This window comes from Panthera leo, chromosome B2 (genome assembly GCF_018350215.1).
Source record: "Panthera leo isolate Ple1 chromosome B2, P.leo_Ple1_pat1.1, whole genome shotgun sequence".
NCBI classification, from domain to species: domain Eukaryota; kingdom Metazoa; phylum Chordata; class Mammalia; order Carnivora; family Felidae; genus Panthera; species Panthera leo.
The window spans coordinates 101,448,037-101,475,954 of NC_056683.1; positions in this window are offsets into that span (position 1 = coordinate 101,448,037).

Here is a 27,918-nt window from a genome sequence, read left to right on the forward strand (position 1 = left end):
TTCTTTCAACAAGCAGACCAAAACACAGCTAGGGTCTAGCTTCTTTATTTGATTTTTTCTTTTTGTTATTAATTTTTTAATTTTTATTTTTTACTTTAGTATTTTTTTTCTTCCTCCAAAATGACAAAATGAAGGAATTCATCCCAACAGGAAGAAAAAGAAAAGTAAGAAATGACTGCCAGGGGCTTAATCAACACAGATATCACGATGTATGAATCAAGCACGATGTATGAACTAGAATTTAGAACCACAATAATAAGAATACTATCTGGGGTAGAAAAAAATAGACTCCTTTTCTGCAGAGATAAAAAATAAATAAAATCTAGTCAGGACAAAATAAAAAATTTAAAAATTAAAAACCAAGATGCCATCTCCAACAGATGCCATGATGGCAAGGATGGATGAGGCAGAGCAGTGAATCAGTGATTTAGAAGATAAAATCATGGAGAATAATGAAGCAGGAAAAAGAGGGAAACAAAGGCAAAAGATCACAATACAAGACTTAGAGAACTCAGTGACTTATTAAAAAGGAGTAACATCCAAATCATAGAAGTCCCAGAAGATGAAGAGAGAAAAAGGGGCAGAAGGTTTATGTGAGCAAATTATAGCAGGAAACTTTCCTAATCTGAGGAAGGACACAGACATCAAAATCCAAGAAGCACAGACAACTCCCAGTAGATTCAACAAAAACTGACCTACAGCAAGACATATCATAGTCAAATTCACAAAGTACACAGAAAAGTAAAGAATTATGAAAGCAGCACTGGAAAAAAGGCCTTTACCTGTAAAAGAAGACAAATCAGGTTCACAGCAGACCTATCCACTGAAACTTGGCAGGCAGAAAGGAGCGGCAGGATAATTCAACATAATGAATTAGAAAAGTATTCAGCCAAGAATTCTGTATCCAGCAATGCTGTCATTCAAAATAGAAGGAGAGAGGGACACCTGGGTGGCTAGGTCAGTTAAGCGTCCGACATTAGTTCAGGTCATGATCTTGCAGTTCATGAGTTTGAACCCCTCATTGGGCTCTGTGCTGACAGCTCGGATCCTGGATCTTGCTTCAGATTCTGTCTCCCTCTCTCTATGCCCCTCCCCCCACTTGTGCTCTCTCTGTCTCTCTCTCAAAAAATGAATAAACATTAAAAAAATAATTTTTAGTAGGAGAAATAGTTTCCCAAACAAATGAAAACTAAAAGAGTTTGTGACCACAAAACCAGCCCTGCAAGAAATTTTAAGTAAGGGGACCCTTTGAGTGGAGAAAAGACAAAACAAAAGAGACCAAAAGCAAAAAAGACTAGAAAGGACCAGAAAACATCACCAGAAATAGCAACTAAACAGGCAACATAATGGGGCTAAGTTCATATCTTTCAGTACCCACTGTAAATGTCAACTGACTAAATGCTCCAATCAAAAGACATAGGGAAACAGAATGGATAAGAAAACAAGACCCATCTATACAATATTTACAAGAGACTCATTTTAGACCTAAAGACACCTGCATATTGAAAGTAAGGGGATGGGGAACCATCTACCATGCTAATGATTGTCAAAAGAAAGCTGGTGTAGCCATACTTATATCAGACAAACTAGATTTTAAAATAATAACTGTAACAAGTGATGAAGAAGGGCATTATATCATAACTAAGGGGTCTATCCACCAAGAAGATCTAAACATTGTAAATACTTATGTCCCCAACGTGAAAGCACCCAAATATATAAATCAATTAATCACAAACATAAAGAAATTCATGGATATTAATACCATAATAGTAGAGGACTTCAACACCCTACCTACAACAACGGACAGATCATCTAAGCAGAAAATCAACAAGGAAACAATGGCTGTGAATGACACAGTGGACCAGAAGGATTTAACAGGTATATTCAAAACATTTCATCCTAAAGTAGCAGAATACACATTCTTTTTGAGTGCACATGGGACATTCTCCAGATATGATCACATACTGGGTCACAAATCAGCCCTCAGCAAGTTCAAAAAGATCAAGATCATACCCTGCAAATTTTCCAACCACAATGCTGTGAAACTTGAAATCAACCACAAGAAAAAAATTTGGAAAGACCATGAATACTTGGAGATTAAAGAACATCTTACTAAAGAATGAATGAGTTAACCAAGAAATCAAAAAAGGAAACAAAAAGTACATGAAGGCTGATGAAAATGAAAACACAACAACCTAAAACCTCTGGGATGCAGCAAAGGCAGTCATAAGAGGGAAGTGTATAGCAATCATGGCCTTCCTAAAGAAGGAACAAAGGTCTCAGATACACAACTTAACCTTACACCTTAAAGATCTGGAAAAAAAGAACAGCAAATAAAACCCAAAACCAGCAGAAGACAGGAGATAATAAAGATTAGAGCAGAAATCAATGCTATCAAAACAAAACAAAACAAAACAAAACAAAACCGTAGAACAGATCAATGAAACCAGGAGATGATTCTTTGAAAGAATTAACAAAATTGAAAAACCCTTAGCCAGATTGATCAAAAAGGAAAAGGACCTAAATAAATAAAATCATAAATGAAAGAGTAGAGATCACAACAAACATCACAGGAATACAAACAATAATACAAGAATATTATGAGCAATTATTTGCCAACAAATGGGACAATCTGGAAGAAACGGACAAATAAACTACCAAAACTGAAACAAGAAGAAACAGAAAATTTGAACATACCCATAACCAGTAAGGAAATTGAATCAGTAATCAAAATTTCCCAACAAACAAGAGTCCAGGGCCAAATGGCTTTCCAGGGGAATTCTACCAAACATTTAAAGAAGAGTTAACACCTATTCTTTTGAAGCTGTTCCAAAAAATAGAAATGGAAGGAAAACTTCCAAACTCATTCTATGAGGCCAGCATTACCTTCATTAATAAAACAAAGACCCTACTAAAAAGGAGAACTACAGACCAATTTCCCTGGTGAACATGGATGCAAAAATTCTCAACAACATACTAGCTAACCAATTCCAACAGTACATTAAAAGAATTATTCACTATGATCAAGTAGGATTTATTCCTGGGATGTAGGGCTGGCTCAATATCTGTAAATCAATAGATGTGATACATAGCATTATTAAAAGAAAGGATAAGAACACATGATCCTCTCAATAGATGCTGAAGAAGCATTTGACAAAATACAGCATCCATTTTTGATAAAAACCCTCATGAAAGTAGGGATAAAAGGATTGTACCTCAAGATCGTAAAGGCCATATACAAAAGACCCACTGCTAATATCATCCTCCATGGAGAAAAACTGAGAGCTTTCTCCCTAAGGTCAGGAACACAGCAAGGACATCCACTCTCACCACTGTTATTCAACATACTGTTTGTTGGTCTTAGCCTCAGCAATCAGATAACACAAAGCAATAAAAGGCATCCATACTGGCAAGGAGGAAGTCAAACTTTCACTCTTCACAGAGGACATAATACTCCATGTGGAAAACCAAAAAGACTCCACCAAAAAAACTGCTAGAACTATCCATGAATTCAGCGAAGTCTCAGGATATAAAATCAATGCACAGAAATTGGTTGCATTTCTATATGCCAATAATGAAGCAGCAGAAAGAGAAATCAAGGAATCAGTCCCATTTACAACTGCACCAAAAACCATAAAATACCTAGGAATAAACCTAGCCAAAGAGGGGAAAAATCTATACACTGAAAACCATATAAAGCTTATGAAAGAAATTGAAGAAGACACAAAAAATGGAAAGACTTCCTATGCTCATGGATTGGAAGACCAAATATTGTTAAAATGTCAATACTACCCAAAGCAAACTACCTATTCAATACAATCCCTATCAAAATAGCACTAGCATTCTTCACAGAGCTAGAACAAACAATTGTAAAATTTGTATAGAACCAGAAAAGACCCCAAATAGCCAAAGCAATCCTGAAAAAGAAAAAAGAAGCTGGAGGCACCACATTCCAGGACTTCAAGATGTATTACAAAGCTGTAACCATCAAGACAGTATGGTACTGGCACAAGGACAAACACACATAGATCAATGGAACAGAATAGAGAACCCAGAAATGGACCCACAAATGTATGGCCAACTAATCTTTGACAAAGCAGGAAAGAATATCCAATGGAAAAAGACAGTCTCTTCGACAAATGGTGTTGGGAAAACTGGACAGTAACATGCAGAAGAATGAGCCTGGACCACTTTCTTACACCATACACAAAAACAAACTCAAAATGGATGAAAGACCTAAATGTAAGACAGGAAACCATCAAAATCCTAGAGGAGAAATCAGGCAACACCCTTTAACCTCCGATGCAGCAACTTCTTGACATGTCTCCAGAGGCAAGAGAAAAGGAAAAATGAACTACTGGGACCTCATTTAGATAAAAGCTTCTTCATCGTGATGTAAACAATCAGCAAAACTAAAAGGCAACCAATGGAATGGGAGAAGATATTTGCAAATGAAATATCAGATAAAGGGTTAGTATCCAAAATCTATAAAGAATTTACCAAACTCAACACCCAAAAAAACAAATAATATAGTGAAGAAATAGGCAAAAGACATGAATAGACCCTTATCCAAAGAATACATCCAGATGGGTAACAGACACATGAAAAAATGTTCAACATCACTCATCATCAGGGAAAAAAAATCAAAACCACAATGAAATACTACCTCACACCTGTAAGAATGGCTAAATTAACACCACAGGCAACAACAGGAGTTGGTGAGGATGCAAAGAGGAACTCTTCTGCACTGCTAGTGGGAACTCATACTGTTGCAGCCACTCTGGAAAACAGTATGGAGGTTCCTCAAAAAATTAAAAATAGAACTACCCTATGACCCAGCAATTGCACTACTAGGTATTTATCCAAGGAATACAGGTATGCTGATTCGAAGGGGCATATGCATCCCAATGTTTATAGCAGCACTATCAACAATAGCCAAAGTATGGAAAGAGCCAAAAAATCCATTGACTGACGAATAGATAAAGAAGATGTGGTATATATGGGGCACCTGGGTGGCTCAGTTGGTTAAGTCTCCAACTTCGGCGCAGGTCATGATATCCCAGTTGATGGGTTCAAGCCATGGCTCAGACTCTGCTGACAGCTCAGAACCTAGAGCCTGCTTCGGATTCTGTGTCTCCCTCTCTCTCTGCCCCTCCCCCACTCATGCTCTGTCTGTCTCTCAAAAATAAGTAAACATTAAAAAAAATTTTTAAATATGCAATATATATATATGTACACACACACACACACACACACACACACACACACACACACACACACAATGGAAAGAATGAAATCTTGCCGTTATCAACAATGTGGATGGAACTAGAATGTATTATGCTAAGCGAAATTAGCCAGAGAAAGACATATATCATATGATTTCACTCATATGTGGAATTTAAGTTACAAAACAGATGAACATAAGGGAAGGGAAGCAAAAATAATATAAAAACAGAGAGGGGGGCAAACCATAAGAGACTCTTATATACAGAGAAGAAACTGAGGATTGCTGGCAGGGTGTTGGGTGTGGGAGAAGGGCTAAAGTGGTGAGGGCCATTAAGGAGGACACTTGTTGGGATGAGCACTGGGTGTTACATATAAGTGATGAATCACTAAATTCTAGCCTTGAAATTATTACTACACTATATGTTAACTAATGGGTTTAAATTTTAATTAATTAATTAAAATTTTTTAATTTTAATTTAATTTTAGTTTTAATTTTTTAATTAATTAATTAATAATAAAATAGCCCCAGACCAACATTTTTACTGCAAGTTCCACATCTGGTTTTAAAGAATCAAGAGCCTTTGATCAGCTCTCAGTGGGAGTAGAGTCGGTTCCTCCAAGCAACCCTCTCTTCTTATTGGCCCTTTCAGGCAGCCTCTTAGCATTTCTGTCATTAAACATAAGTCTACTCTATCCCCCCATGCTTCATGGGGAAATCTGAAACTGAATTTCATTGTTTTATTGTTAAAAACAATACTGGCATTTTAATTTTGAAACTATTTAATTCTAAACCGGCTCAAACTGAAGCCTCAGTAGTTCATAACATCCCACTGGACATTCAGTTGAAGAAAGGTTCCTGTCCTAGGTGTGGTGTGTGGGAGACGACTTTGCCATTTGGAGTAAGTTAGTTGATTCTTTGCCACTCCTCATGGAGAATTAATCATGATGTATAATTGTCTATTTCTGTGCCTATCTGTCTTACTATACTGTCAACATCATGAGGACAGACACTTCACCTGCATTGTTCACCATTATTTCTAGCAAATAGCACATGCATTCTAACTGGGGGTGATACCACTTCCAGGGGGAGGAAAAAATCTTAGACAATATAATGACTTATCACCTTCCAAAAGTTTTAGTACCATTTCTATGGTAACATTTCTTTAGTAACATTTCCTAAGATAGGAATACAATTGGGAGGGAAATGTTGGTAATGAAAAACTGTTGACAAACATTGATCTAGTACAATATAGGCAATAAATATGAGTTAACTAAGCATATAAATTAATGAATAACCTTAGCCCTTGCTCCCTGTAATTCTCCCTTTTAGTGTCTCCTGGCAGTGTTTCATAAGGCCAGCAGTTCATTCACTAGAGCCATCTCCTACTCTATACACCCATGAGTTTACACCTACTCCTAATACACCCTTTCAGTAGTATTAACCAAAGGTAAAACAACCTTTATGTGTCACACTGAGTTGAGTTAGTTCATATAATTTTTTATGGATATATTCCATTTAGTATCCTTGTTATCAAGAGCATAAAGGCTTTCAACCATATCAGCTTATGGTTATAATAAGGTTTATTAGAGCTTGAGTCACCCTTCAAAAACAACCAGTTTCACCTTTACATATATATAAAATATATATATATATATATTGAAAATTCAAATATGGAATTCACTTCCTTTTTTTTTCTTTTTTAGAACTTCCAAATAAATTAACATTTTTGAAAAAGAAAGTGATTGAGCAGTTTGTCTATATATATGAATATATGTAATATATTCCTAGGCTCTTGTAAATATTTATTTATATAATCTCTAGGTTAGATATGGGCTGATATCACCTATAGAAATATATAATGTTAAAAGTAAGTAGCAATCACAAAGTGGTACACTGATAATATTATAATTCTGATATATAATATTTGGAAAATAAAATTTTCAATGATTTAATAAAATATTATATATGTATTTCTGTGTATATACAAATGTATGTATAGACATATATTTATGTGTATTTCTGTATTTATATATAATATTATATATATTTTATAAATCATTGATATCTTTATTTTATATATATACATAAATATATATAATTACATATTATATATAAATCTATGTTTTATGTATATTTTACATGTGCATAAATATATATAATTATGTGTTTCTTAGAAGCTAAATTTGAACAAATAGTCCAATGCAAACCAGGCAGTTACTGAACACATCATGTTTCAAAAACAGAAGAATGGCTAATGATATTTAAAATTTATATGTATTTTTTGGCATGTCACAGTACTTTATGTGAATGACATTCAGTTTGAAATACCACAACAATCTTAGAAAAATATTATTACCCCTGGGGCACCTGGGTGGCTCAGTCGGTTAAGCATCTGACTTTGGCTCAGGTCATGGTCTCAGGGTTTGTGGGTTCAGGCCCTGCATTGGGCTCTGTGCTGACATCTCAAAGCCTGGAACCTATTCACATTCTGTGTCTCCCTCTCTCTCTGCCCCTCCCCCACTCACACGCTATCTCTCTCTTACAAAAAATAAACATTAAAAAAAATTTAAGAGTCTCTTATGCTTTGGCTCTCTTCCACTCTAACCTCTTTTTTTTTCCTTCCCTTCCCCCATGGGTTTCTGTTAGTTTCTCAGGATCCACATAAGAGTGAAACCATATGGTATCTGTCTTTCTCTGTATGACTTATTTCACTTAGCATAACACTCTCCAGTTCCATCCATGCCTTTTGGGATGAGCACTGGGTGTTGTATGGAAACCAATTTGACAATAAACTTCATATATTGAAAAAAAAAACTGAGAACAAACTGAGGGTTGATGGGGGGTGGAAGGGAGGGGAGGGTGGGTGATGGGTATTAAGGAGGGCACCTTTTGGCATGAGCACTGGGTGTTGTATGGAAACCAATTTGACAATAAATTTCATATATTGAAAAAAATGTAATAAAGAAAGAAAAGAAAAATATGATTATCCTTATTTTGTAAGTTGGTAACTTAATGGTTCTGAAAAATTAAGTGATTTTCCTAAAGTAACACAGAAAGTAGTAGCAAAAGATAGATTAAACTGTAAGTACCTTATTCCATTTCTTCTATGATCTGTCTCAGAAGTGAATCTTCCAATCTTTCATACAAATTTTTTTCCTGAACTGAGACCCAATAAATGTACAATTGTTATAACAATTTGAAAGAACTACATTTCAATTTTGTAATCAAGATTGCCCCTGACTGATTCACATATATCCTTCCCACATTCAGGTAGCAGCATTCATTATGTAAAGGAAGGTTGATGTAGCTGAATACAAAGGCCAGTTTTTCTGAGTTTTTTAGTAGTGATTATTATTGTTTTTTTTTTTCAAATATTTTATTTATTTATTTATTTATTTATTTATTTATTTATTTATCTTAGAGCAGTTTTGGATTTACAACAAAATTGAGAGAGAGGTGTGTGGATTTCCCTCATACTCCCTGTCCCAACTCACGCATAGCCTTGCCTACTATCAACATCATTCATAAGACTGGTACATTTTTTACCAAGGATGAAACCACAGTGACACATCATATTTACCCAAAGTCTATAGTTTACCTTATTTTGGTGTTGTATATTTTATGGAACTGAAAAAAAGATGTAGGACATAAATCTGTATTTAAAAACACAGTAATTTTACTCCTCTAAAACTTCTCTGTGCTCTGCCTACTCATCTCCCCTTGCCAGCCCTGGCAAACACTGATCTTATTATTTCCATAGTTTTGCCTTTTCTTGTCATATAGTTGGAATCGTACAGCAAGTAGCCTTTTCAGATTGGCTTCTTTCACTTACTAATATGCACTCAAGTTTTCTCCATGTCATTTCAGGGGTTGATAGCTCATTTCTTGCTAGCATTAAATAATTCTCCATTGTCTGGATGTACCAGAGTTTATCTATTCACTCCCCTACTGAAGGACATCTTGGTTGCTTACAAGTTTTGGTAATTATGAATTAAGCTTTTATAAATATCCTTGTGCAGGGTTTTGTGTGGACTTAAGTTTTCAGCTCCTCTAGGTAAATAACAAGGAATGTGATTGCTGAATCGTATGCTAAGAGTATGTTTAGTTTTACAAGAAACCATCAAATTGTCTTACAAAGTGGCTGTACCACCACCAATATAAAAGTGTTCTTATAGTTCCACATCCTCACCAACATTTATTATAGTCAGTGATCCAGATTGTGGTCATTCTAATAGGTGTGAAATAGCATCTCGTTGTTTTAATTTGTATTTCCCTGATGACATATGATGTGGACTATCTTTTCATATTGTTATTTTCCATCTGCATATCTTCTTTGGCGAGGTGTCCATTAAAGTCTTTGGCCCAGTGTTCAATCATGTTGCTTATTTTTTAATTATTGACGTTTAAGAATTATTTGTGTATTTTGTATAAGTCCTTATTCAGATGTGTCTTTTGAAAATATTTTCTCCTGGTCTGTGGCTTTTCTTCTAATTATCTTGATGCTGTATTTTGTGATAGAGCAGAAATTCTTAATTTTATTTTTAATTTTTTTTAAATCTTTATTTATTAATTTTGAGAGACAGAAAGAGATAAAGAGCAAGCAGGGGAGGGTCAGAGAGAGAGTGAGACAGAATCACAAGCAGGCTCCATGTCACCTTAAGTGCAGAGCGAGTCAGACACTCAACCAACTGAGCCAGCCAGGCACCACACCCAAGTTATTAATTGAAATGAAGTCCAGCTTACCAAATATTTCTTCCATGGATGTCTTTGGGGTTATATCTAAAAAAAATATCACTGCCATCTAGATTTTCTTCTATGTTGCCTTCTAGGAGTTTTATAGTTTTCTATTTTACATCCAAGTCTACCATCCATTTTGAGTTCATTTTGGTGAAGAATGTAAGGTCTGTGTTTAGATTCATTTACTTGCATGTGGACAATTAGTTGTTTCAATGCCATTTGTTGAAGACACTATTTTCGCTCCATTGTATTGTCTTTGCTCCTTTGTTGACTGTATTTATGAGAGTCTATTTCTAGGCTCCCTATTCTGTTCCACTGATAGGTCTATTATTTCACCAATACACACTGTCTTAGACTACTGTAGCTTTTTCATAGTAAGTAATGAAACTGGGTGGCATCAGTCTTCCAATTTTATTCTTCTTCAGTATCGTGTAGGCTATTCTGGATCTTTTGCTTCCTCCACGTAAACTTTAGAAATCAGTTTGTTGATATCTATAAAATACTTTGTTGGGATTTTGATTTGGAATATATTAAATACGTATATGCATAAAGTTGGGAAGAACTGATATCTTGACAATACTGTAGTTTTCTATGCATAAAATGGAATGTCTCTTCACTTATTAAGTTCTTTGATTTCATTCATTATAATTTTGTAGTGTTCTTCATACAGATCTCATATATACTTTATTAGATTTATACCTAAGTATTTAATTGGGGGTGGGGGTGTTATTAGATCTATGCCTAAGTATTTAATTGGGGGTGGGGGATATTGTGTTTTTAATTTCAAATTCCATTTGTTCATTGTTAGTGTGTAGGAAAGCAATTGACTTTTGTATATTAACCTTGTAATCTGCAACTTTGTGGTGATTTCTGATTAGTTCCAGGAGGGTTGGTGTTTTTTGGTCAATTCTTTTAGATTTTCTACCCAGACAATCATATCATTTGCAAACAAAGATAGTTTTATATCTTCCTTTATATGCCTTCTTTTTTCTTTTTCTTGTCTAATTGCATTACCAAGACTTCCAGTATGATGTTGAAATGAGTGGTAAGAGAGACATCCTTGCCTTGTGCTCAATCTTAGTGGGAAAGGGTTGAATTTATCACCTTTAGGTATAATGTTAGCTTTAGGATTTTTGTAGATGGTCTTTGTAAAGTTAGAAAATTCCACTTTATTCCTAGTCTACTAGGAGTTTTTATCATGAATGAGTGTTGAACTTTGTCAAATCTTTTTCTGTATCTATTAATAATGATCATGTGGTTTTCTTTTTCAGTCTGTAGATGTGATGGATTACATGAATTGATTTATGAATGTTGAACCAGACTTGCATATCTGAGATAAATCCCAGGTTTTGGGGTATAATTCTTTTTATACATTTTTTCAACTGTATTTGTTAATATTTTATTTTCATCTATATTTATGAGAGATATTGGTCAGTAGCATTCTTTTCTTTGTTTGGTTTAGTATTAGGTGATGCTGGCCTCACTGAATGAGTTTGCTTCTATCCTTTGCAGGAGATTGTAAAGAATTGATATGATTTCTTCCTTAATGTTTGGTAGAATTTGCTAGTGTACCCATCTGGGCCTGGTACTTTCTGTTTTGGAACAAAGCCAATTCTTGACTTTAAAATGTCAAAACAGGGATGCCTGGGTGGCTCAGTCAGTTAAGCATCGGGCTTTTTTGGTTTCAGCTCAGGTCATCATCTTATGGGTTTGTGGGTTCAAGCCCCACATCAGGCTCTGTGTTGGTATTGTAGAGCCTGCTTGGGATTCTCTCTCTCTCTCTCTCTCTCTCTCTCTCTCTCCCCCCCCCACCCAATCACGCTATCTCTGTCTCTCTCAAATAAATAAACTTTTAAAAAAGTAAATAAATAAAAATAAAATGTCAAAATAAATTAGGAATAAAAAAGATTTTTGAAAGATAGAAAATGTGTGTTGGAAAATATGTCTCCCTTTCTATTAATTAGTAATTCCTATTAATTAATTTCTATTAAATTATGTAAAAATTCTAGAGCTGCACTACACAATATAGTAGCCACTAGTCACTTGTAGTTATTTAAATTTAAATTAATTACTAAAATTCACATCCAGTTACTTAGTAAGATTAGACAAATGTTGAATAGACAAATGTTGCACTGGCTACCATACTGGATAACACAGATGTAGATTTTCATCATCACAGATAATTCTACTGGAAAGCAATTCTCTAGAGGCTGAGATGAGGTTGAAGAAGAGGAAAGGGAATTACAGATTTAACAACAGAGTGAGGCTTTAGTGTGTGGCCTGAAAAATGTTTGAGCCCTGTCAACCCACACACCATGGGAGTAGACAATTAAATTGAAAACTAAAGTGTTCTAATGCTTCACTCACAGTTAGTGTCTAAGAAACAGCAAAATTCCAGAATTTTCCATGCCTTTGCATAGCACAGAAGCACTAGAATAGCAATGACTGAGGGTGTTCCCTTAGCAGATGGGCTTGAAATGATGTCATAGATTTCCCATCTATATTGGTATGGCCCAGGCAATAGTCAAAAGTTTTCTTCTAGGCCCAAAAGTAGAACAGGTATGGTTAAGAGTTTCCTACCACTCCAAAAGACATCAAAATAATTGAGAGAGTTTAGACCTCAAGAGGTTTTGCGGTTGGGGGAATGGATGCACCTGTAGAGACTGACTGATGATTGCTCAGCATCAGATAATTCAGTGAATGCCTGCATAGACAAAAAATAATGACAAAAGCCAGGTGTCACCTCTGAACCTAGTGTCAGGATAGCTGTAATTTTCATTACAATAGTTAAGTATGGACATTTTGATATTTCATATGCAGCCAGCATTCTAATTAAGAATCTTCACCCCAGGAGTGGTCAGCTAACATTACATCAAAGAAGCCACTCTCTAGAGGTGATTATTATAAACACTCCAGCTATCATTATTTCTGATCACACTAGATGTTGAGCTAATTAGTAGGCTGTCAAAAATGGGTTTTCATTTGTGAAATGAAATTAGTGGTTTATTAATAACATGAATAATATTAGAAATATACTTTCTTTAGCGATAGTAAATCTATTACAGAATGTGAATTGAATAAAATATTTTAGATGTACTCTTATCCTTGCTTGCCTGGGGTCATTTTGGTAACAGACTGATTTAAATGCTATGCAGGACATCTGAACAAATTTTGTCTCGGCCTCTGCAGGTTAGATTAATCAGAGTTACTGATGAAGTGGCAAACTCTTGGGAAACTTCACCAGAAACCAAGACAGTGTAGAAATGAGGGATGGATATTATTTAGAGATAATTTTCTATGGGTCTTTCAGATTTCTGCATGTCTCTGAATAGAGGCACTGGCTGTCCTTGTTCTAAACCACGTTTTCAAGGCTTACTGTGTCGGGAACAGCCTAGGATGGTAAAGAAGGGTTTCTCCCTTGGACATTTCGCAGTAGTTTTGTTTTCTGTTTGTTTTGCTTGTTTGTTTTTTAAAACAGGAGTCACCTAACAATGGGCCTCATTCCAGTGGGCCTCATTCAGCCTGCAGCTTATTTTTGCATTGTACTGTGAGCTAAAAGTATTTTTTAAATTGTTAAAATCATAAACAAACAAAGAAGCTATTTAACCAACAAAGCCTAAAATACTTACGAACTGGCCCTTTATAAAAAAACACTTGCCAAACTTTTACTGACAGCTTTAAAGGTAAAGAAAGAGAGTATCTTTCTCCAGAACCAAAAGTACTCAGGCTTACTATTCAGTATAAGAGATTCAGATTTCTCCCAACTCAGGTTGACTCTGCTAGAATGTATGAGTATGCAGGTATAGTCTGGTCCTCTTCACATAGCCCTGTGGGAACTGGGGCTCAGAGAATCAGTGTAAATGTTCTGGCTATTGCTATTGTTGTCAGTCATAACTATCATTTGTCGTTGCTCCAAGAATCTCGTGTCTTCTGTCAGTATTCACAAAACTATGGTAGATTAACATGAGAGATGACAAGTAGGATAAATTTCAGATCCTTCACAATTCTTGATACTTGTTAACAATAGAAAAGGTCATGGAATCATGCCTCTGGAAGATTATCACATTTGCTTTAGGGCACCTTTCGTACAAGGTGGTGGTAAGAACACACCAAAGAACAGAGAACAGAAAACTGGGACACTGTGAAGACTGCAAAACAGACTTATAAACTGCATGTACCAGCTAACTAATAAAGGTTTAATAGCTAGTGTTCACACATGCTCGCTCCTGCTGTGTGTGTGTGTGTGTGTGTGTGTGTGTGTGTGTGTGTGTAGTGTGTGTGTAGTGGAATTTGGCTGAGACTTACTTTCTTTTCAAACCCTGGAATTAAACTTCTTGGGAGGCTGTCATTATCTACAGAGAAGAAATTGGTTCCAGTCAATTTGTAATAACTTGGCACCTTGTAAGCCTACTATAATGGACATGCAACTTTAGGAAAAATGTCCATTAAGAGGCAGAAAGAAGGCTAAAAAAAATTAAGTTCAATTACAGAAAAACTAAGAGTTTGTAGCTTAGGATAAGTACTTGGTATAGTAGTTATTTGTGGCTGATGAAATAAAGAAATGGACAGCTTTCAAGATAAAAATTAAAATATTATTTGGATTTGCTATCTCCATTATTTTAACCACCCAAGCTGTTGGAGTAGTATAATTAACCAAAAGCTATTCCACAGAAGGTTGTAAATGATCACACTTTAGAAACTTCAGGATGAGATTCTACAATTTCTCACAAAAATTGGAATGGTTAAAAGAGTTCAAGTATGCTCTAAAATTTTTGCTTTATCAGAAAATGCATAGAACGCAAATTAGAAATAATATCTAAGTTCTGAAATTTAAATCAGAATGGAATTTTGACACAATATATACGTCAAGACTATTGCTAGACAAAGGGATTTGAGACAATTTTCACATTAAATGATACAACGATTACATATGGGGGAACAAGTTACTGACCTTTTAAAGGATATTTACCATTTCCTTTTTACTTTTAAAATGTTCAGTTAATTGTGCTTAACAATATTCATATTAGAGGTTCTTGAGTGCCTTGTATCATTTCCTGATGCCTGGATCAATAACTTTTGTTTGAGGTACACATTTTCAGTTATGAAACAGTGCTAGTCCTGGCATTACTTAGCAGCTGAAGACATACTGCATATAATAAGAACGTTAATTTTATTCTCCATTCACTTGCTAAATTGTAAACATAGTTCATCTTTTCTGAGTGGGTAGAACGTCCTAGAGCAGCATTCTAGAGCAAAGGTCATTTCCACATACCTGTGTGGGGCCCTGTCAACACCAGGCACAGACTGCTGTTGGCCTGGATTCCAGAGAGCCATCTGGGGTCCTTGATGGTGACTCAGAACTTTCTCCTTTCCTTTCTCCCATGCCCCTTTTCCTTTTCTGTTTTGTTTCCTCCCTTTCCTCTCTGTCAACTAGTGGGTGTACCCATGTACCCCATGTACGTGTATATGTTGTTTTCTCTACTGGCGACATTCATGATGTTTTTTACACCATCTACATATTAACAAACACAGTGCCTCACATCATGTGCATCATATCTCCAAATGATTGACAGGAGTCTCACTCTCCATTGAAAATGCTTTATAGTACTGTAGACACACTAAAGCTCAGAGAAGAGCTTTCAGAATGGATTCTAACACTGCTCAGAGAGCAGCAAACAAAGCTCACTCGTGAGAGGAGACGCCAGAGGAGGAAGGTCCTTTCTGTTGGAAATTTACTTTGTACCCAATACAGGTAAAATTCCTGCCTAGGGGGCCCATGAGTTAAATTTGTCCTACTGCTTCTCAATGTCTGATCTGGGGGAAATGAATCCAACCATTCACTACTCTTTGAGTGCTCTGGAATTAGCATTTTCTTTGCACGTGTTTCCCATAAATGCTCCAGCAGAGCAGTTTCTGCTGGCTGCTCCAGTAATACAGACACGCATTAGGTGTTTTTCTAAACATGCTGAATATTGGCTCTGGATGCCTTTTCCAGAGGAATTCATATTCTTGGAGGAAGGAATTTTTTAAGTATAGAATGTTGTAAACTATTCCCAGGCATACCAGACCCTGAACTCTAGGGAGATGTGGTCTGGAAGATTGAGAAGGCATGATATTACTTCCTCAACTTTTCTTTACTTTTTGTTCCAGATGGAATTACTTAAATGAAGTCATAGCCTAATGTCCATGGAACAGAGGCCAGGATTAAAAAAACAAAACAAAACAAAACAAAACAGTATTCCCATATATGTGTGTTTTATTTTATATATACATATGTAAATGTATACATAAACAGATGTGTATATATGTAAACGTATATATAAATATACATAAATGTATACATACATTTTTTCTCCAAACAAGTGAAGTATTACATTTGTATAATTCTTATGATTTTCAAAGTGCTTATATATACACACAAACATATATGTTCTTCCCAGCAATTCTATAAAATAGTTAAGATATTCATTATTAGCTCCATTTTGTAAGTGTGAAAGAAAAAAATAATTTGCCTAAGACCATAGTTAATCAGTAACAGAGACAAAATCAAAATCTAGAATTCTTAATTCTTATTTTAATGCTCTGAACTCTGTACTTTAGAAGTTTGCTACTCAAAGAGGTTACAGTATTTCTCTTAATCTAATGACATGCTGATTGCCAAAATATATAATATTTAAAACAAGATGTTCTCCTCATAGATCACTTCCATCTCATCGTTTGGTAAGTGACCATGCCAGTCTGGTGAATTGCTCTGCGTGGGAATTCCATTTGCAAATAGAGCTTCTGAAAGGAGGTTGTTAACAGTACACCGAAATCAATTCACCAGACCTTCCTTCAATATGAAGGCAAACCAGAAAATAGTTTCTCCTACTGTAGCATGAGAAATATGCAATGTGTGAAAATAATGGGCAGTAAGAGGAAATACTGCAGCAACAAATTATTTATGTGCCAACCCAGTCCTTAAATCTTGCTGTGTTCCCCTAAGAACTAAGGCATTGCCAGGCAGATACCCCAAACTCTTCCTGGCTAATAACACTGGTTTGATTTTAAATCTGATTCACAGAAAATTATACATCAATGGTAACAATCAGCAACATCTTATTTATTTAAACTTACCCATCATTGTTCTCATTTTGTGGCCTTTAAGGAAATCTATTCATAGAATATCATTGAAATAGTAAACACTGGTAGATTGATTCTTAAATGATATTATTGTTAATTGCTACTCTAATCAAGGTGAGTTATTTATACTACATTGTTTGGAAGGAAAAACTGCCATAAGCAATCATTATATTTATGTATTCTATGCCTGGCAGCTTGATCTGATTGAAGAGTTAGAAGAAGAGAACCAAATATTAAGTCTGGCTTGTAACAAAGACAAATGAGCTAAAAACATATACAAATTAATTTATTCCCCCACCATATAATTTCCCTTTACCATTATCACAAGTTTCCAGCATGTTTCATTTTTTTCTCCTTCTGCTTTATCCCTAAACTGTGTCTTTTCCCCCTCAATCTATAGTGAAATGACTGGTTCATCCTGGCTATCTCTTGTTTGAATTAGTATACCTTTGTCATTGAACTCTGCTTCTCCCCTTTTTTTGTCTAGGCAATCAAAATTGTTGCCACAGAACGATAATCTCTGTTCAAAAACGACATTTTCATCGTCATCCTTAAATAGGAACGGAAATATTTTTGGAAAAGAGCTATAGGAAAATGAATAAATACTTGAGTTAAAAGTGCAACTGAATATATTATATATGTGAAGAATCTTCTCTGCCACCTCCCTGTCTGTAGTCAAAATATTCACCAGTGTAGAATTATGCCTCAGCTGAGTCTATGCGTATAAACTAACTGGAAAACACTAAAGAAAATTTAATCAAATAGCCTATTTTTAAAACAATTATAATTGGATTTAATTTCTATTTGTTTGTGTTGAAATACATGGATACTTCAGGATATTCACCAGGCATACCATCCTCCATTTCGGGACTTATTCCTGTTTGCAGACAGTCTATGTAAGGACTTCTTTACTACACATCAATGACACATATGTTGATAATAAATGCTAGCCTCTCCTGGAAAAGGAAAGTGTCTTTGAATTCAACTCACCCTTTTATCAAGACAGAGAGGTTGAGTATTCTACCCAGGGCTGGTGAATGCCTCGTGAAGACTATGAAGTCCTTGACAATACAATCTTTGCCACCTGCTATTATTTACAACATCCTAAGCTTTGCTATAGCACTTGCAAGAGGAGGTGAAAGGCAGCCAGTGAGGAAAGCTTATGGCTTTGCTTATTGATTACTTGGGAGTCTGCTACTTCCAGAACTAGTTATCAGATGATAAACACGTAAGGTGTCTCCTCAAAAAAAATTTTATTCATTCTATAAAAAAAGACATTTTACTCAAAGTGTACCAAATGTAAACCCTGGTACATTCAGTGTAAAGAGTTGAACTCTGTCACTACTGAGTATGTAAACATCACAAAATATTAAGGGCTAAACAACATTTATAAATTGTTGTATATTCCAAAATGGCCACCCAAAGACATTAAGTCCTCATCCTTGGGAATTATAAATGTTAACTTCTGTTTTTGTTTGTTTAATGTTTGTTTATTTTTGAGAGGGGGGAGGGGCAGAGAGAGAAGGAGACACAGAATCCCAAGAAGGTTCCAGGCTCTGATCTGTCAGCACATAGCTTGACACAGGGTTCAAACTTACGAACCATGAGATCATGGCTTGAGCCAAAGTTGGACACTTAACAGATTGAGCCACCCAAGCTCCCAAATAATAACTTCTTTTGATAAAGGGTCCCCAATAATATAATTAAGGTAAGGATTTGAGATGAGATTGCTCTAAATTATCCAAGGCCCTAAATGACATCACAAATATCCTTGTAAGAGAAAGGCATTGAGAGATTAGATACACACAGAGAAGTCCATGTGAAATGGAGGCAGAGATCACACTGATCCAGTCACAAACCAAGGACTGCCAGCAGCCACTACAAACCAGGAGAGAGGCCTGGAATTCTCCCTGAGAATCTCCAGAAGGAAACAACCCTGTCAACACCTTGATTTTGAACTTCTGGCCTCAAAAGTATGAAAGAAGAAATTTCTGTTGTTTTAAGCCAAGCTTGTGGTAATTTGATATGGCAGCCCTAGAAAACTAATATAGATATTTACAGCATAGATAGTGAATTGGTAAGATAGTCACTCTTCTTAAAAATGAAATGTATAAACTTTTGTAACTAGAGTAGTATATCTGTAGTATTTACTGCCCCATATTACAAAAGAAATAAACCAGGGTGGGCGAATTAAATACTGAGATCAGGAAATTAGGAAGTTTCAAAGAACAAAATATGAGGACATGTGAAGAAAAAAACTGTAAAAATAAATTATTTTAAGAATAGTTCTTAATCAAAGTAGAAATTTGTTGTTAGGTCATTTCCTCCAGTCTTCCCTTAGGCTGCCTTTCAAATTATATATCTGATCCATTATGAAAGGAAGTTTAATTTAGTTTTGTTTCTTACAGATGGATGACATGCTTTTATTCAAAAAGTCAAATTTTGACCTGGGTGGCTCAGTTGGTTAAGTGCCCAACTCCTGATCTCAGCTCAGGTCTTGATCTCAGGGTTGTGAGTTCAAGCCCCACATTGGGCTCCACACTGGGTGTGAAACCTATATCAAACAAAAAAAAAAAGGCTAATTTTGTGTGGTCCCTAAAATGAAAAGGTAAATTATATGTAGACTTCATGTAAGTGTTAGCATCTTTAGTTCCTGTCCTAATTTATTAAAAAGGAAGGAAGGAAGGAAGGAAGGAAGGAAGGAAGGAAGGAAAGAAGGAAGGAAAAGAAAGAAAGGAAGGAAGGAAGGAAGGAAGGAAGGAAGGATAGGGAAAAAAGAAAAAAAGGAAAGAAAAGAAGAGAAAAGAAATAAAAGAAAAAAGGTGGGAGAAAGGAAAGGAGAAACTACAGTGTGTTAATATTCAGGCTGCCAAAAACATCATATTCTAATCAGATATTTCCTCTGGGCTTGCCTGAGGCAAAACTTAAAAATTGGGTGAAATATTTAGTGGTAACCCTCCTTACTTTTGCTTCTACCTCACCTATTGAAGTGAAGGAATGTTATCTGTTAACAGAGAATTCTAGTTTAGTCCCCCAATTTCCTTTCTCCCATTACTAATGGTATTCTCAACTTTGAACTGGACACATGGCTTCTTAGAATAAAGACTACATTTTCCAGCCTCCTTTATAGCAAGGTGTGGCCACATGAGGAAGATGAAAGTGTTCTTAAAGGGAACTTTTTTCATTGCCAATGTGAGCAGAGATGTTATAATTTAATTTCCATCAGGTAACTTAGACCAGGGATGAAAGCTGCATATGGTAGACAACAACATCTAAAGAGTGCACAGAGTAAAAAACTAGCACTCATAAGAATAGAGCCCAAAGCCCTGCTTGATTCCTGATGCCATGCCTTAACCATGCCTGCCATGCCTACCTGTTAGCAAGGTGCCTGATGCAAAATAAGCACTCATTAGATAGTTTCTACCCTTATTAGTTTTATAATAACTATTATTTATTGATTAATCACAATGTACTAGACACTTTACTCATATAGTCTTCACAAAAATCCAATAAGTTAGGTATTATCATTCTTATATTATATATATAAAAACAAAAATTATGAAAGATGAATTGCCCAAAGTCAGAGAGGTAGTAATTGGTATTGAGATAATCTTATCAGAACTATGAATCCCAACTGAGTGTTCCTTTCACTACATTGTTCTATCATAAGATCATTGGTTTGCTGTCTCTGATCATTCCAAAGTTGTTCTAAGGTTTTATTTCATTTTAAAATGTAATAATTCTACTGAGTATAAAGGAAATAAATGCACTGAAGCAGATAATATACTTCTTTTTAAAAAGACAAATAAAAATAATAAATAAAACAAAATGGGATCTGTAGGGAAAAGAACATTTTGGATGAGATTTCTGGCATTTCCTGCTATTAATCATGCAGGATATATCTTTTTCATTTTTTCCCCCAACTTTACACTCAAGATTCCAGAATGTCTATTTCAGACTGAAGGCAATAGTTAGAGGCCTACAGAGGAAAATAAAAATAGAAAGAAAGAAAGAAAGAAAGAAAGAAAGAAAGAAAGAAAGAAAGAAAAGAGAAAAGAAAAGGAAAGAAATGAAAAGAAAAGAAGAGGGAGAGAAAAAGAAATACTCATTGCATTTAGAAAGCTTATAAAATCCATCAATATGAGAAGGTTTTAAGGAGTTTTTCAAATGTCCAATAGTTTCCTCCCTGTCGCTTTCATAATATGAAATAATTTGTCATTCTCAGAAAAGCTTTGTTTCACTTTTATTATGAAGATAATGTATTTTCAAATATTTTAAACATTACGAGCACAAATGATATTGTGACATTAGAAAACAGGATATAATCTTCTAGACTAATCAGAAGGCAGAAATATGTTCAAATTACAATCTAATTCCATCTTTTCTTCCAAGGCATTTTTTTTGCAAATTATGAGCAGTATGTAATGTAGTTAGAGTATTTAATAGCTAGCCAATCAAACAAAAAGAATTTGCCAGTATCAACATTAGAGTTGCATCTCAGAGCCCTTTATTTAAATCTCCATCTACTCAATAGTGTGGATATAGGAACATACCAAATTTGTGAGTGATACACAAATGGAAAGGATAAGTGCTATATTAGATGTTGTATAAATTAGCTTTTGCTGTATAAAAATCAGCCAATATTTTGTGGCTTGAAACAGCATCTATTAGCACATACTTCTATGATTCAATGGGCTGGACTGGGTTCAGGTTGGCAGTCTGATGACTTAGGCTGAGCTTTACACATCCTGGCTGAGGTTCATTTATGTGTCTACAATCAACTGCAGGTTGGCTTGGAATGGCAGACAATCGCTGTCTCAGGTCTCCACAGGACATTGATCCTCCAATAGACTAGCTTGGACTTGTCACTTTGTGGTCTCATGGTTCCAAGAGCAGCAAAAGAAAAAACAAGCTATTATAATTTCTCAGAATAATTTTCCTCTGAAGTGTCACATTTTCTATTGTTCCATTGGCTAAAAGGAATCACATTGCAGAGCCCAGAGTCAGGATATAAGGTATTAGCAAAGTCCAAGAACAAAGGGAAGTACACACACTTTGGGAACCGTTACTGCAAGAATGGAACCCAAATGATAAATAATAATCTCTTTAAATGGCAAGAGTAGTAGATAAAAATACAAGGAGAAATCTCATAGGGATAAATATATAATCTAGGATTCACATTCAGGACACCCCTTTATAGAGTAGAGAATGAAGGCGACCTGGTTTCACTTCCCTGTGAAAAAGTCTTAAGAAGTTTGGCCGGTAACAAGCTCAATATAAGTCAGCAATGTGAACTGACCATCAAAAGAAAGAGAACAGATAATATAATCTTAAGTACATCACTGAAAGTAGAGATGTCAAATCAGTGGAGCCAATAGTCTCCCAAGATTTTGCAGGGGTCAAAGTTGCAGGGGTCTGTTCCTAGTACAATAATGACAAGGGAAAGTGAAATTCAAAATGCTGGAAATACATGGTGTACAAATCTTTTAAAAGATATGAGGGTGTTCAGTCTGTAAAAGACAGGATTTAAGGCTTGAAGGTAGTGTGGTGATAGAGTTCTTCAAATATTTTAGAAGCAATATTATATAGAAGTAGAATTAGATGTTCTCCCCATGGCTGAAGGAAGAGAAGCTATAAGAAGGAGAAGCTGTAAGAAGACAAGTTTAGGCCCAGTGACGGAAAAACCTTCACAATTATTAGAGATGTCCAGATATGGAACAGTCTACTTGCCAGGTAGTTCACCTGCTTTCACTAGAAGTGTGCAAGCAGAGAGGAGATGGCTATGACCAAGGAGCAGGTGGGCAAGGCACTCTGCAGCAGGAGGGGCTCTCCAACCTGGCTGCGTATCAGAATCACTATGGAGCTTTGTGAAGTACACATGTCATGGCCCACCTGTGGCATGTAATCTGGACAGCTGTACTTTAAACTTCTTTAGCAGGGATTCTGATATGTGATCAGGTTTGGAAGTCATTGCTCTAAGGCTGAGTTAGCAAACTATGGTCTGCCACCTGTTTTGTATGGCTGTTGAGCTAAGAATGGCTATTATCTTAGTATTTTTGCCACCTGAAAACCACAAAAAGATAAAATGCCAGAGTTCATAAATAAAGTTTTATTGGAACACAGCCATGTTCATTCTTTATGTTTTGTGTACAACACTACAACAGTGAAGTTGAAGGGTTGTTACAGCGATTATATATGGCCCACAATCCCTAAAATATTTATTATCTGGCACTTTATAGAAAACTCAGCCAACGCCTGTTCTAAGATCTTGCTATCAAAAGTGTGCTATCACCAGAAAACTTGTTAGAAACGCAGAATCTCAGATCCCATTCCAGACCCACTGACTGAGAAACTGCATTTTAAAAGATGGACAAGTGAGGGATGCCTCAGTGGTTGAGTCGGTTAGAGTCCGACTTCAGCTCAGGCCATGATCTCACAGTTCTTGAGTTGGAATCCCACATCGGGCATTGGACTGACAGCTGGGAGCCTGGAGCCTGCTTCAGATTCTGTGTCTCCCTCTCTCTCTGCCCCTGCCCTGCTGCGCTCTCTCTCAAAATAAATAAATAAACATTACAAAAAAAAGATGCACAGGTGATTAATATTCATATTAAAGTTTTAGAAGCATTGCTCTAAGGTATTGATCAATTCTAAATCTCTGTAATCTGTACACATTTAAACTCCACGTTTGCATTAATTACTAAGTAGAAACAGTGAGTTATTAATCTGTCACTCTCCTTTAAGTGCCAGGTTCAAAACACTTTTAAATGACCTAAAAATCCACTTGTAAAATGAAAGAGTACAAGGTCCTTTCAGTCACAGAGAGAAAATTAGTATTACAAAAGTTGAGGTTGTCTTCCCAGCAACTAGATCTTGGTTTCTATTAACATTTTCCAATAAAGTGAACCAGAAGTCCTTGGAGAGATGAGTGATTCTAGAGTTGGTCAGGCAACACACAAAATGAGCCTGCAGCATCCTATCATGCCAGAAGTAAGAAAGTGATCACATACACTGAGACAGAAAACAATGAGAACGTGTCAAAGGGAAAGAGAAGACAATTGAGAGAGCTTCCAATGGCTAACGCTGGAACAATTTGAGCACTGTAATAAAGTAGTATTAGATTATAACCCTAAGTATAAAATATACATATGCATGAGTCCAAACTAGATAAATAAATGATTGAACAAATAAGAGAGAGAAGAGACAAGTCTCCTATACAGAAGGATTCCAAATAAAATCTACATGCTCAGCCCTCAAGGTGTAGCACAACTCTCCACCCCTTAAATATGGACTGTGCAGAGTCACTTCTTTACAAAAAGTACAGTTTGGAAAAGTGCAGGGGAGAAATCTGGTGAACTAAACCAAGTGATTGAAGTTTACATCAACAATGAAAAGTTACTTTGACAGCATGTGTCCTTGATATGATGTGATGAAAATGGCATTTACCTCTGTAAATCCATAATCCGAATCTAATTGGATTAAAAAACACCAGAAAAATCTTAAGTGAAAGAATTCTACAAAATATCTACCCAATACTCCTCAAAACTGTCAAAGTCATCAAAAACAGAGTCTGACAAACTGTCATAGTCTACAGGAACCTAAGGAAATGTTGAGAACTAAATGCGACATTGCAGTTTGGATAGCATCCTGGACAGAAAAAGAACATTAGGTAAAAACTAAGGAAATCCAACTAATGTATAGACTTTAGTTAATAATAAGGTTCATTATTTGTAACAAATATACCACACTAATGTTAGATGCTATTGACAAGGAAAACTGATACGGGGTGCCTGAGAACTCTGTACTATCCTGACAATCTTTCTGTAAATCTAAAACTATTTTAAAATTGAAAATTTATTTTAAATAATAGGGTCATTTTGAGTTTGGGCCTCTAATTATCATATTTATTTTCATGTCTTCAAGAAGTTTCCCAAAACTTTCTGTCTAGACTCTCTTTTGCAATTAGGTTGCCTATAAATCACAGATTATAAATTAAATAATTAAGCCATGCCCACAGTCACATCCTGGTACATTGTCTGGTTATTTCTTCATGACACAAACCTTTTTAATTTGACCGAATGACTTAAGACTTTACCATTGTTCTACCAACATGGCTAGTCTAACCAGAATGAGTCCTAGCTCGATTTGTTTCAGAAGCAAGAATGGAGACCCATGTGGTCTGAATACAGGCTGAAGTCATGAAGTGATTCTGACACATGGAGAGGCAGAATTTTGACCTTCAAGCTTTTTGTAAATGTCATGATTGCTGAGAGCTGTAGGGGAGACTCAGCAGGACTAAGGAATGTGGATGAGGTCTGCCTTTTTGTAAGCAGTTGTTGCTGTCAAAAGATACCAGTTATTAATGAGGAAATACTGTAGAGAAATGTTTGTAACATAAGCAATTCTTCGTATAAACATCCCTCTTACAATCCTCACAAACAGTCACTAGTACCAAGGGAGGCATCATGAAAAACAAAAACAAAAAAAAAAAAAAATTTCTTTTGAAGCTGTTGGAACATCTGTGGTCTTGAGGGAAAGCAAAGTTGCTGTGAAATGTAGGAAGAGAGGTTGCCTTGTGGCATATTCTCAGCTTGCAAGGTCCTCAATAGATGGTGACACCTCCCTGGCTATAAGCACATAGCCAGAATTTTTAAGTTAATCTGTTACATTCTTAAAATTCCACCAATTCATCGCATTACAAAATGTAAATATATCTGACAATCTTGTGAATCTCTCTGTCTTTCACTATTCATGAGGACTGCTGTCTGGTTAATACCTAATTGAGGGTGGCTGTGTTGAGGCAGAGTGATTTCCTCTGACAGGAGAAACTCTGGCATGGTGCAAGTTTAAGAAACATCAGAGACACCATATAGCAAAATTATTACAATGCAGTTCCAAATAAATTTTAGAATCTGTTTGTCAATTTCCAAAAAATGAAAAAGTCAGGTTTGCTGGAGTTTTGATTGCAATTTTGTTAACTCTGTAGAAGAGTTTAAGGAGAATTAACATCTTAACAATATTGTGCCTGCCAAACCATGAACATGATATATGTGTCACCATTTGTTTAGGTTCTCATTAATTTCTCCCAGCAATATTGTGTAGTTTTTAGTGTAAAGGTTTATTACTTGCTTTATTAAACTTATCTTTAACTATTTCATGTGTTTCATGCTATTATAGATAAAATCTTTTAAATTTTATTTTCCAACTTTTTAATGCTAATATATAGGAATACAATTGCTTTTGTGTTTGGTGTATTGACCTTGTATTCTGAGACCTTACCAAATTGCCTTATTAATTTTAGAAGCTTTTCTTTAGATTTCTTAGGAGGTTCTATATTACATGACCATGTTGTCTGGGAATAAAGAAGACAGTATAACTTTTGCCTTTCCAACCTGTTGTCATTTATTTTTCTTATTTTATTGTACTGGTTAGGAATACAAGTATAACGTTAAACAGAGGTTGTGCAAACGGACATCCTTGCCTTGGTCCCAATTCTAGAGGAAAGTATTCAAGCTTTCATCATTAAGTATGTTGTTAGCTGGAATTTTTTTAAGTTTCTTTTATCAGAATAGGGAGGTTTCATTCTATTCCCAGCTTGATCAGAAATGTTGATCATGAATAGAAACTTGATTTTGTCAGACATTCTTTTTTGTATCTATTGAGATGATCATGTGGTTTTTCATCTTTATTCCTGTTAACAGATTCATTAAACAGAGTGTTTTTCTTTTTTAAGTTTATTTATTTGTTTTGAGAAAGATAAAGAGTGTGAGCGGGGGAGGGACAGGGAGACAGGGAGAGAGAGAATCCCAAGCAGATTCAGCACTGTCAGCCCAGAGCCCCAATGTGGGGTTAAATCCCAACAACCGCGAGATGGTGACCTGAGCTGAAGTCAAGGTCAAACCCTTAACTGACTGAGCCAGCCAGGCACCCCAGAGTGATTTTCAAATGTGAAATCAACCTTGTAATCTAGAAACAAATTTTATAGCCTGTCACAACTTTATCATTATTTTTTTTTTATTATTTGTTGCTGAATTTATTATTCTCAAAGACTTTTTTTCTGTGTTCCTGAGAAATATCATAGTTAGCTTTCTTATAATATGTAGGTCTGATTTTGGTATCAAAGAAATGTTAGCCTCAAATAAAGGGTTAGGAAGTATTATCCCTCTTCCATTTTCTGAAAGAGTTTGTATATAATTGGTATTTTTTTCTTTAATATTCAATAAAATCAATTCAATAAATTCATCTGCTTCTGGGATTCTTTTTATGAAAATATTTTTAAAACCAAATTTAAAAATTTAAATTGGTTAGCACTATTTGGATTTTCTATTTCTTCTTGAGTTCATTTTTGTACTTGTATCTTTGAAAATATTTGTTAATTTCATGTAAGCTGTCAAATGTGTTGTCATAAAATTATTCATAGTATTTCTTTGTTACCCTTATAACATATATAGAATCCATAAGTACATCTGCCTCATATTGGTAATTTCTCTCTCCCTCTCTCTCTCTCTTTCCCTGAGTCTAGCTAGATTTTTATTAATGCTATTGATCTTACAAACAACAAGCTCTTGGGTTTTTTTTTTTAAGTTTATTTATTTATTTTGAGACAGAGAGAGAGTATAAGCAGGGGAGGGGCAGAGAGAGAAACTCCCAAGCAGGATCCACAGGGTCAGTGCAGAGCCTGATGCAGGGCTTGAACTCATGTAACTGTAAGACCATGACCTGAGCTGAAATCACGAGTCAGACATTTAATCGACTGAGACACCCAGGCACCCCCAAGGTCTTGATTTTATTTCTATTATTTTCCATGTTCTATTTCATTGATTTCTGCTTACCTT